Raw genomic sequence first — 13,169 nt, forward strand, 5'->3', positions numbered from 1 at the left:
TAATCACTTCTCATTCTCCTTGTACATGATACCATCTTTTACACTTCAGTATTTCTACTCATTTTCCTCAATTCAGATTATTACTCCAAATAGATGTTTCACTATTGCTCCTCAGAGTTTTAAAACCTGAAGTAAGGAATAGTTTGGGATGAGAAAATAATAAAAATTAATTATTTTTGTATTATCATTGTCTGTATAATAAATGTTCACCACTATTAGTCAGTGTAGTCAAGCAATGAAGCTGATAAGTATTTAGCTTTTCTCTTTACTGAGTCATAATTGAAACTATTGTTCCAGCATTGCTCTGAAAAAGCAGAACCACAGGAAGCGTTGGCTTTTAAATGATTCATATGTCCTGATCGTCTGTGACTAATCAAATATCCTTTAACAAGAGTAGGTTATTTGCAATGTCCTGGTGCTTATATGAATAGTTTCTACCTGCATGAATCTCTCTGAGGTTGAATCATATTACTACTAAAGCAAGAAGACTGCTTATTTCCCAATATTTTTTATTTCATCTTCTTCAAAGTAAGACTAAGACTGATCATTTCTACTAGCACTGTAATTATTTACCTATAGTAAAAACTAAGGCAGATTTTGAATAATTTGTTGAGGCATGCGTTCAACAACAATTTGATAAGAAAGGCCTGAATGATTACCCCACCCTTTTAGCTCTTATTCAAAAGCTCACAGGAAGTATTAGTATACCTTAATACTTAGCAGGAGATGTGAGGAGTCTTTAGAACCTTGGGATATTAGCCATACTCAGCCTTAAAAAAATAGAACAATGGAGCTATCCAGGGTACTGAAACTAAGTTCTATTCTGATCTCAAACCTAGTACAGTTACTCTTCTTGAAAGTATAGAATGGTTCCTCCTCCTCCTCCTCCTCCTCCTCCTCCTCCTCCTCCTCCTCCTCCTCCTCCTCCTCCTCCTCCTCTTCTGATAGTGCACTATCTTAAAGCAAGTCCTTCTAAACTGAATAACTTGTAACGTTTATTCATTTGTAATTGTCCTAACTGCCAGGAAACACGCTGAGACAAGGAACTGGTCTCTAATGTTTTATTGCTTGTACATAACAGGAATCCTAACAAACTGAAGAAGCATGGGAAAAACCCAGACATATAAACCCCAAAGGTTAAGGTGGTCCCGATCTGTGTCTCTTTGAATGGCTGACCAATTCCTCAGTGCTACGCATGCGCTTAACAGTCTGGATGGGAGCCCCCTGCTCGCCATCCTTACTCATGACAGTAATGTTCAATCATTATGGCCATTTTAGCATTTTTATCTCTCTAAATTCATTCCACCCACCCACCTCGCCACCCCAATCCCATGCATTGTAAAGTTGCCAAGTTTGGAAAACACTGGTTTAGACTGTATGGGATGATGTGGAAGGAACCATATGATTTTCTTTACTGTGGCAGCCTGGCAGTGAGTGGCTGCTAAAAGAAAAAAAGGTCTGTCATTTTTGCTTGGTGGAATTAGAACAGTGGCCCAAGAGACAGACCACACCAGGGAAACACAAAATGACTCTCTTATTTACCTCCTTCATTTACATCCTGAAACATTCAACAGAAGGAAAAAAATAAATAAAAAGTAATCATGAATCAGGCATATACTCTTGCTTCACAAAATTAGTCTACTTTCAGAAGCACAAAACATCAAACTATCAACAAACTGAAATATGCCCTCAAGGACTGCTATAACAAAATACAAAATACACAAAACTTACCATACCAACCAGCACAGAGGCTTTAAATTTAAAATACACTCTGAAGTCTCATCAAACAACAGGGCACAAAAATGATACTAGATACAACATACACCAAAACCTCATCAAGCCAAGAAAATAAAACATTACTCTTTGCTTTTTAAAATGTGCTCAGTGTCCAATTCTCAAAAATATTCACTCAAGCAGTCAATTATATACCAGATATACAGTTTTGTTTGAATCATTGTTATCTATGGGATGTATTATCTATAAACTGCAAGGCTAGCTATAATGGCACACAGTAACATTAGTGTAGACTAATAAAGGTGGTAAATGGAGACTAGTTAGTAAGAACATAATGGTGTGAAGACTAACAATGAGAAGGAGAAAACATACAGAAAGGGGGAAAAAAATAAGGAGAATGACTTGAAACAATAGTTATCAGTTGCATATTATCAAAGATTAAGAGGAAAGTTGAAGATGTACTAAGAGAATACTGAATGTCAGAATATTCTCTGCTTTACTATGGCAAGCAGGTAGGCACAAAACATCAGTTTGGTGATTTTCCTCAGAGTCAATTTAATCAAATCTCCAAACTGAATTTTCAAATAGAATTGGAAAGTCAAATCAAGTTGTCCAATTGTATGAGTTTGACTCAATTAAATAATCTGGAAAGCTTTTGCACGAATCTAAAATATCTGGTTTTTATTCTGAAACTATTTGGAAAAGCCAATCAAACTAATTTGATACTTTATAGTGGCAAACTGAATTGGCTTTTATTTCCAGATTGATTTTAGTAAGTGATCCAAATAATATTGACAATTCACATTGTGTCAAAGCCAATTCACAGCCCATCTTTATTTTTTAAAATGTAATTCTCTAAGTTTTAAAAGTCTCTTGGTCAGTTCTAGTGTAAAGTTGAAAATAGCACATGCAGTCTGATTATGTGCCATCAGGTTTGTCCGAACTTGTAGAGACCACATAGATGGAACTCCTCCAGCATGATCTCTCCCTGACCTGGCCCTTCAGGTCTTCCAGTGATGCACCCATCACCTCTTTGAATCCATTCATGTTGCTGATGGTTGTCCTTTTTTTTTTGGTTTCCTCCCACCTTTCCCAGCATTATAGACTTTTCCAGAAAACTTCACATAATGTGTCAAAAATATGATAATTTGAGCCTGATCATTTGTGCCCCAAATGAGAAGTCTGGATTGATTTATTCTACAATCCATTTGTTTTCTTGACTATCCATGATATTCTCTGGAGTCTTCTCCATTGCCAAAGTTCAAAAGCATCAATATTCTTTCTATCCTACTTCTCCAAAGTCAACTTTTGCTTCCACAGAGTCTCACAGAGAAGTAGAGTGCCATTGAACAATTCTGTCAGTGCAAAATACAATTAACTAAATGTAATTTAAGCTTTATCATACACAGAGAAGAATCATTGAAAACAATGTATCTTAAATAGTTATGGGCATTTAAAGTAAGTGGTTATTCATTGGTGTGATCTGATTTTGACTAAGTCTGAATCCAGCCCACCCTTTGTATTTTATTAGATGACAGATTTTATAGACCCATCTAATAGCCTTCTGTACCACTGATACAGAGTTGATTCAATAGAATGTCTGTTCATAGTTTTCATATGATTTTACCAAATATTGTGATACAGAAAAGCTATTTTATGCCATCAGTTTTAACTAAGCAAATCACACATACTTAGGTCTAATTTAATGTAATGCTTACTCCTGGAACAAAGGAGGAAAAAAGTTGTCTTCCATTATAGTAGCCATCTGATTCCTTGAATATTTAATAGAACACCACACATATTGTAATCCCTTGAAATGCATAATTTAGATTTAATAACATTCTAAGAGTTAGTTCCTGGGATTTAAGAATAAATTTAAAGTAATCTCTATTTTAAACAAAAGTGTTTTTTTTTTTTGCTTTCCTTCTGAAATAATCTATAGGTTGGATTCCTATATATGCCATCCCAATGAATTATAGACTCTCACTGTAAAGCTGACAGTTTCTCTGTAGAGAAGGAATATCTTTTCCTTAAAAAAATGGCATTTGTTGAATGTATCACTTGCAAGAGTACAAAAAGCTGATTTCAGGATTTGGAGGGAGGAATGAAATAATATGAGTGTAATAAAAAGAAGTTCAGGGAAAACGCGTTTGTGATGTGACAAAAAATAAGCTATTGAATTTGAGAAAGTGTGGGGTAGTGGTTAATGTGTTGAACTAGGAATAGAGGGACCCAGGTTCTAGTCCACCCTCACTCAAGGAAGCTCACTGGGTAATTTTAGGCAAACTTCTCCCATGGCCTCACATGGTTGTTGTGGTGGGGAAAAATAGGAGGTAGAAGTGTTATGTATGACATTTTGAGCTTCTGAATGAAAGGACAGTATTTAAAACTAATAAATAAAAATAAAACCCACTAAAATAAATTAATATGCGGCTGGGTAATTTCTACTTCAGCATCTTATGAGAATCCTGCTGTTACCTAGCTTATGTTAAAATAGCAATAGTGTTTGTTAACCCAGCTTTATATTCCTGCTTGTTGTGTGAACCCAGCTGTTATATAAACAAAACTCTTCTGGAGGCACACAATTTTTAAAAATAGAATTAAAATTAAAAAATGAAAATGATCTGGGGGTCAATGAAACGATTTTATTTCACGTGTTAGCCTTTAAACCATGTGCAGGCAACTTGTGGGCCTGATCTGCTCAAACCTTGATTCGTTGCCCTTCCCCTTCATCCCAAGATTGCACCTGCCACTGAACAGAAACAATATAATTTCCTGCTAGGTTTTGCAGGAAACAAATGGAAAACTAGCATGTTAAGTCTTTCAAAGGAAAGAGGGTGGGGTGGGGTGGGATGGAGAGGGGAACCTTTTCTGAATAGGAAAAGCATATCAGCCTCCTATATTCCCAAATTCTCTGACTGCTCCAAATTGAGCAGAGAATTCTGCAGAGATGTTCTATTTACGTTCCTTGGATAAGTAGAAGATATGTTTCTGTGGTGACCAAAGCTGTACACTCTGTGCTAGATGCAAACATACCATGATTCATAAAAGGACATTACAATCTTGGCAATTTTCTTTCAGTCCCTTTCCTAATGATCCATAGCATAGCATTTGCTTTTTTCACAACTGTTGTCAAGATTCAACATCATCACGGAGCTACCAAGAATAACCCCAAGATCTTTTTCCTGGTTAGTTACAGACAGCTCAGACAACATCAATATATGCAAAGTATATGCAAAGTTGGTGTGTGTGTGTGTGTGTGTGTGCTTTGCAATGTGTAGCATGTGACACTTGGATTAAATCATCCCTGGCATTCGTTGACCAGTCGCTCAGTGAATAATCCTTCTGGAGATCTTCTCAGCTTGCCAATCACTTTGGATTTTCATCACCTTAATTACTTTGCTATCATTCATAAACTTGACTAAGTTAGCACTTACATCTAAGACAAGCTCATCTATGATCAAGCTAAAAAGCACTAGGGCCTTACTTCCACTGAGAAAATGGCCTATTTTGCTTTCTGTTTTTTAATCAGTTAGCAATGCATAAAAGAACAGGATGTCTTATCCCATGACCTCTTCATTTACAAAAGCCTTTGATGAGGAACTCTGTCAAAGGCTTTTTGAAAATCCAAATATATAGTGTTGACAAGGTCACTTCAATCCATGTGCTTGTTGACACTCTAAAAAAACCCAGCAACACCCCTTTGACAGTTGGTAAGGCAGAGTGAAGACAAAAACTAACAAAGGAAGCCACAGAATCTACATTTAGCTAGTGCTAAGATGGATTATGAGAGTTTTAAATGAGCATGTGTGTTGTAATGGTTGTAACTGGATCCTGAGCAATGCCTTGGAATTTTTGGATGAAGAAACACCAATAACTGTTGATTTCCATTTTTGAAAATGTAAATTTCAGCCATCAGAATAAGAACGGAAATGGTTCAGCCCAAGAAGGTTGGAAACATTGGAAGTTTAGTTGTTAGATGAGAAATAGGAAAATACATGGGAGAGAATTGATGGCCCACCCTCAAAGTGGGGATATAAAAAATTCTAACAAGATTGCCTTTAGGATGAAGTATTGGAATTTTACCTCAAGGTCAAGGGGTACGCCAAGGGTAGTCTAGTTAAGATTGTATAAAACTCCCTAAAAAAAAGGGGGGGGACTTTCTAAACTGGGTGTGGTTACATTGTTAACTGCTCTATTTAAGAATTTTGCATCATGATAATGTTTCTGATTTCTTATTAGTATCTTGACTGTCTCTTGTGAAATTGGCTTATTGGATTCTCTGTTAATACCTGGGACTGTAAAGCAAAAACAGCTGAAACATTACAGAGATGAAAAAGACATTCACTACAGTTTTCACAGAAAAAGCTCAAATTCTCTATGGATAAAGTTGGCGATATTTCAGTTTCTGTCTCTGTAAAATGGGGTAATTAGGGCCTTCTGGTAATGCAGGGATCTGCAATTGGTCCTCCCTGACTCAAGTCATCTTCACTGTTATATTCCCATGTTTAAGTGTCAGGTTCAAGGATTGTAGTCTTAGCTAGTAATCTCAAATTGAAAGATGAGAAAACCTTAGTGTATTTCAGTAGATGACAAATAAGTTAGGCTCAGCTATCTGCTCTGCATATGATTATTGTTGTTGTTGTTGTTGTTGTTCAAATTGTTTAACATATCTTCATGGCCTCAATAATCCTTACAACACCCTGAATGGATTATTACCTCCATATGATTTACTAGACAACCTGTGACTTGCTGAGTCATCCTTTCAGAGATATTTCCTTACCTACACAGACAAACAGAATGACCATGGATAGGCAAAAAAGCAGTGGGAGTGGGAGTGACTTCCAACTTTCTGCCAGATTCTCCATTGACTTTGCTTGTGGTAAGCAGCAGGGAACTTCGGAAATCATTCCTCCTCCACCTCCACCTCCTCCTCCTCCTCCTCCTCCTCCTCCTTGGCTGACCTGCAGAACGGTCTGACACTTTGCTGGGGGGACGGGAAAGTTTTAGTAGTGTGGTGCAGAGTGGTAGGTGGCAGTATTGCAACCAAAACTCTCCCCGTGACCCGAGTTCAATCCCAGCAGAAGCTGGATTCTCGGGTAGCCGGCTCAGGTCAACTCAGCCTTCCATCCTTCCAAGGTCAGTAAAATGAGTCCCCAGCTTGCTGGGGAAGGTGACAGCTGGGGAAGGCAATGGCAAACCACCCCGCTATAGTCTGCCAAGAAAACATCGCGAAAGTGGTGTCCCCCCAAAGGGTCAGACATGACTTGGTGCTTGCACAGGGGACCTTTCACCTTTCACAGATGTATTTACTTATTCATATGTATTATAGCTGCCTAACTCCAACAGACCTATATATTGTAAATCTATTATCTTCATATTATAAAGAAGAAATCTGTAATGGAAGAATCATGTTTTCCTAAGGCTATTTAATAGCACCTAGATTATGGCTGGAAAGTCATATGTACAATGTATGTGGATTGTTGTTTATTCGTTCAGTCACTTCCGACTCTTCGTGACTTCATGGACCAGCCCACGCCAGAGCTTCCTGTTGGTCGTTAACACCCCCAGCTCCCCCAGGGACGGGTCCGTCACCTCTAGAATATCATCCATCCACCTTGCCCTTGGTCGGCCCCTCTTCCTTTTGCCCTCCACTCTCCCTAGCATCATCATCTTCTCCAGGGTGTCCTGTCCTCTCATTATGTGGCCAAAGTATTTCAGTTTTGCCTTTAATATCATTCCCTCCAGTGAGCAGTCTGGCTTTATTTCCTGGAGTATGGACTGGTTTGATCTTCCTGCAGTCCAAGGCACTCTCAGAATTTTCCTCCAACAGTGTGTGGATAGATTCATGAAATTCTGAAGGATGGGAGAAGAAATGGACTCTGCAGCTGGGTGGGAATATATGTCAGTACTTGTGGGCAATTTTGCTCTCAGTAGTTTTGGCTTGAGCCTATCATTGGCACTATTTCTAAGTAACAGAGCCTTCCATTTGGCAGTTATTAAGTGAAGCAGCTGCTTATTCTCAACAGTATGTTTTTTTTTCCCTGACAGTCCATGTATCCACTGTCGGCCAATCTCCCTAAAACACAAATTGTATGTTATCCAATATAAATTTCCTGGCCTGTTTCAGTGGGTTTGAAGAAATGAAATGACCAGAGAAGAATTAGGATTTGCAGGGTGCACCTATCACTGCAAAAACAACAACAAAACTCTAGGGGAGGGTGAAAATATTTATACACACACACACACACACACACACACTTGCTTGACATTTAAAATGCTCTATTTTGGACTTAATTTAATACTTTATTGAGAAAATTGAGAAAAAAGACTGTATACTAAAATGAGCCACGCTGAGGACATCACAGAATATCTTTGTGTAAGGTGAGTAAACAATCATTTCAGCTGATTTAATGGGACTGAGTATGTCCCTCTTGTCACATTCAGCTATGTTAATTTTCTACAGTAAAATCATAATTAAATCAAATTCAAATGAACATAATTAACAAATGTTTTAACACTGCAACATTTTGAAAATATGGCATCACCCACTTTGCATTTTCATACGTAATTCATTCATATTTATATTTATGCCTAACTACAATCACAGAGGATACATGATGTTCACCACCATCTTTGAATTATTGTACATTTAATTCAAAATGTGTGAAATGATTGCCAAAGCTGATAAACAAAGTCACCCATTTAAAAGTTATTTTTGTTTAGCTATTAGTATATAGTATTTTAGTATTTATACTGTAAGAAGTCTAAAATCCAAGCTGTTGTTAGTATTTATATATTTAAAATGGGGGATTGGTCAACCAGAGCAGAAACATTTCTCAATCACTGTGTTAATGCAGATTGCTTGTTTAACCATTCATTACAAAAATGATGCTAGCTGGGGAATTCTGGGAGTTGAAATCCACACCTCTTAAAGTAGCTGAGGTTGAGAAACACTGAGCTAGTATTATGAACTTCAACATCATATACATTCTACGCATGCATATGTATATACTTTTCTGTCATGCTATTCCTTTTGGGGATAAAAAAAAATGCAGAAAAGGAGTGGGGAATATTTAGCCAAAAAATTAAAGGTAAGATATGAGAAAGGGAAGTACAGCTAAATCTAGTTTACACTTACACCATTTACAGTACGACTCCATATTTTGTATCATTACTTCAACCACTCCACTCTAGTGCTTCACAAAGTGCCTTTTGTCCTTTAAACTTCCTCCCCTCTCTCATCAGCTCCATCCAGCCATGACTTTCTTGGTCTTTCCCTCCCTTTGAACCCATTTGTTCTTCCTTAATGTATTTGTTTTGCTGTTCAAAACTAATTCCTTTTATATGACCAAACCATCTCCAGGTACTTCACTCACTTTTGTATTCAGTTCACTTTCATTCATCACAGATTCATTCTTGACCTTATTTCATTTTGTTTCACCATACACATCTCTTAGGTATTCCACTCCTACTGCAACTGACCTTTATATTTCACCTGACATACACAACTCTCCCTTCTACATAACAAAGTGGGTAGAAGCGAGCTCTTGGTTTCTCAGCCAACAACTTGGCATTTCCTGCATGTATAAAAACACACATACATTCATCTTCCCAAACTACAGGTAGTTCTCACTTAGTGACTGCCTTGGACAGTGACTGTTTTCAGTTACAACAGTGATTGAAAAAGTAACTTTGTGACCAATGATGCATTTACAACCTTCGCAGTGTCTCTGTCAGTCATGTGTTTGCCATTACAGTCAGTTAGTATGCATACTCCCGTGCCTAACCTGTCTTTTTCCTCCCCCCACCTCACAGAGAGGAGAGATTGCCTAAACAAGCTCTGTCTTCCTGAGCTTTTTTTCCACAGCAGGTCCCTAAAAAGTGCTAAGGGCAAGTTAACAAGCTCAGCTCTGTGACCTTAATTTGTCCTATCTTAGAGCGAAGAACCACGCTGAGACAGTAGCTTGAGTCTCTAGTGATTTATTGTCCTACTCTGCTAAACAGAAAATCCTGCCAAACTGAAAGGCCATGGGAAACCTTCACAGATAAAGCCAAGAATCAAGGTGGGTCTGCTCTGAGTTTCTTCGAAGGAAAGTTCAAAGCCTCTAAACAATGCATGTGTTTTTCCTCCTGGATAGGGGCCACCTCCTGCTCACCATCAGTACTCATGGCATAATTAGTTGATCAGAACCCTCCAGCCAGCTTGCAGCTGCTGCCTGAAATTGACAAGACCCTAATCAGTTTCACACTAAAGGCTTTTGTTTGCCTCCTAAGCAGCTTGTGGCAAGGTCGCCAGGCAAACTAGCCTGGCGCATCACTTTTGATGTGTATCCCCATTGTGTGTCCACTTACTCTCTTGTCATCCCTTCCTCTCCAATAAATGTAAATACATCAATTCCTTTCTTGCTAATTATCCCAATGCTGGGGTGAGCATTCCCAAGGGTAGGGGAGTGGGGGAAAAGCACTATAAGATTTGCCCTTTTTCCCACCTTCCTAGCGAGTCAAGTTCCAGAAACACACATTTATTTATTTATTTATCAAACTTTATCACCGCCTATCTCCCTCCCAAGGAGTGACTTCGGGCAGTTTACAATTGGGTTCACCTGACTGTTTGGGGTTGTATCCTTCTGATGCTGTAAAGCAAAGGAAAGCTGAAGTAAAATTGTAAGCCCAGTCATGGTCACATGATTTTTCACTTAGCAACTGCTTTGCTTAATGACTGAGTTGCCGGTCCCAATTGTGGTCACTAAATGAAGACTACTCATATACACCTCTGAAGTCACCAGAAACATTCCTTACACATTTATCCATAAATGCCTTGAACAACCAAGGAGATATCACTCATCCTTATCTTATATGCTGTTGAATATTGAATCATTCACTAAGCATCTATTTGTTTTCACACATGTTTTACCTCCATCACATATGGATGTTATTGCATTCAGCAGTCAATCTTTATTCTTATGAAAACATCCTCTAATTGAAGCCTATTCACTTTTTCATATGTTTTCTCATAAATTAAGTGCACAATAAACAATGCTCTTCATGTTTCTCAAAAACCTGCTGAAAAGCAAAAAATCTGGGCTGCTCAGCTTAAGACACATTGCAGTTCCCATAGTTTGCTCACTCACTTTGCATATTTTTCTATGAGAATTTTATCAAACATCTTTCCAAGCCCATTTATCCCTCTCTATTTTTGTATTCCCTCTTACTACCCCTCTCTTTGTGCAGGGGAATAGACAGGGCCGCAACTGGGGTGGGGGGCCAAGCGGGGCATGTGCCCCAGGCGCCGTGCTGGGGGGGCACCAAAATGAGCGTGGAATCCATGTTTGCCCCAGGTGACACAAACCCTAGTTGCAGCCCTGGGAATAGAAACAGAATTTTCAGCATTCTTTATCAGCCAAAGATGCAGTCTTCACACACACTAAACGACTTGTATAGGCACTGTATGAGCAACCTACATTTATGTTTTAATATTTCTCCAGTTACAGCAGGCCCAGCCTTACCACTTTTTACAATTCTTACAATATTTATGACTTTCTTTTCATTAGTTTTTTTCTTGCATTCAGTTCTACTTTTTGACATAACACTTCCATTCCAATACAAACCCCATTCATTTCAGTTTGATCCCATACACTTCATTACTTTTATTTTTAATTCCATTCATTGCAGTGGAAGTTCCTTGTTTAGCTCTCTTTTTTACCTCCAAAACAATTTTTTCTTCCATCAAAATCACTTTGAATTTTCTGTTTTCAATTAGCAGTTCCTTGTTTTCCTTTACCCCACCCTTTACAACTATATTTTTTCTCCATGCACATTATACAATATCTTTCTTCTTGATTTTGCAGCAATCATCCAATTATATGCATTTTTCTTTCAGTTCATCATTCCACCAAAGATCCTTTTTCTTTCCCATTAGCATAACTGAACACACTATAATTTTTTCCACTGTGTTCCCCCTTCCATTCATCCTGTTGGCAGATTAATCTAATACTCTTTCATACAGGATAGAATTCACACTTTCTTTTCTCTTTCTTTCATTGTTGTACTCTCAGTCCAGTTTCTTTCACTTCTTATTCTCTGATGTCCATTGTTTCCCAAGGCTACTCTTAGGAACACCAAGAAGTGGCAATGAAGATTCTCAGTCATCCAGGTGGAATTGTCTGTAGGTTGAGTCATGGCAACTGGATTTCTTTCCTTTTGGTTGAAATGTTTCACTGCTTGTCCAAGCAGCTTCTTTAGTCTGGGCAAAGGTTGGTAAGGGGACCCCATAGGGACAATGCAGCCACCCTGGAAGACATATATGGGGTCCCCTTACCAACCTTTGCCCAGACTGAAGAAGCTGCTTGGACAAGCAGTGAAATGTTTCAACCAAAAAGAAAGAAATCCAGTTACTGTGACTCAGCCTACAGACCAAGAAGTGGCCTGTCTCATATTTAGAACCTCTCATCACCCTTATAGCCTTCACTAATTACCTGTTTTCCTTCATTGAGCACAATATCTCATGCTTTTAAATTTATATTCATTGTTTACCATGCATATTTATGAACAGACTTATGTTTAAACTATGTATCTGAAACAAACAGACCTTCTTCTAAATAGATGATCACCAAACAATTACCATTCTCATTCATGCTTGCATTTCCAGAGAGCTCGATCATCTTTTCTATACTGTCTCATCAAATTCCCACCCATCCATTCATGGTACTTAACAGAATATTCCCCGCATCAGCCCCACCCCCAACTGCATTCATTCAGAATGTTGCCCTTTTTTTCCAAGCTCATATCTTGTTCTTCAGTTATCACCATTCATTAGAGTGTAATATGCAATTATCACCAACCTACTGATTACTACATTCCTGTGCATCCACAACAACCTAAATGATTCCAATTCATACTTTCTGCAATACATTTTAGTCCTTTTATTCATTATGAAACCTACCTGCCCACTTCCCTACATATAATAATCAATTCCACTCCACCTATTATATCCTTCTGTTTTTTCTTAGTTTCATAGACACATAAAATATTTGTTTTTTGTTCTTCAACTTTATTTGTTTATTCATCTTCTTTACCATTTACTCTTGCATTTTGTGATATTCTGCATGCTGTCGTCATCACTGGGTGGGTCTATAGTTATTGCCCTCTGCCACACATCATAGCTTTAGTCAATTGAGATTCTCACATACTGATTTTTAATAATACAGAGAAAGTTTTTTAGACTAAGTAATCATCATTAGTCATATTCATGCCACCTGGAGGATTCCCTGTGAACAGGAAGGACAGTAGTGATCAGTTTGGCATGTTTTGGCCAATATGTCACAAGTCCATGTTCCTGCTATTCTATACAGCTAGGTCCTCTAATCTAAATATTATCTGCAAGTCAACATATTGCCTGCATTCTACCAGTTCAGAATTGGATATAGTATACT

This window comes from Candoia aspera, chromosome 1, assembly GCF_035149785.1.
Source record: "Candoia aspera isolate rCanAsp1 chromosome 1, rCanAsp1.hap2, whole genome shotgun sequence".
NCBI lineage: Eukaryota > Metazoa > Chordata > Lepidosauria > Squamata > Boidae > Candoia > Candoia aspera.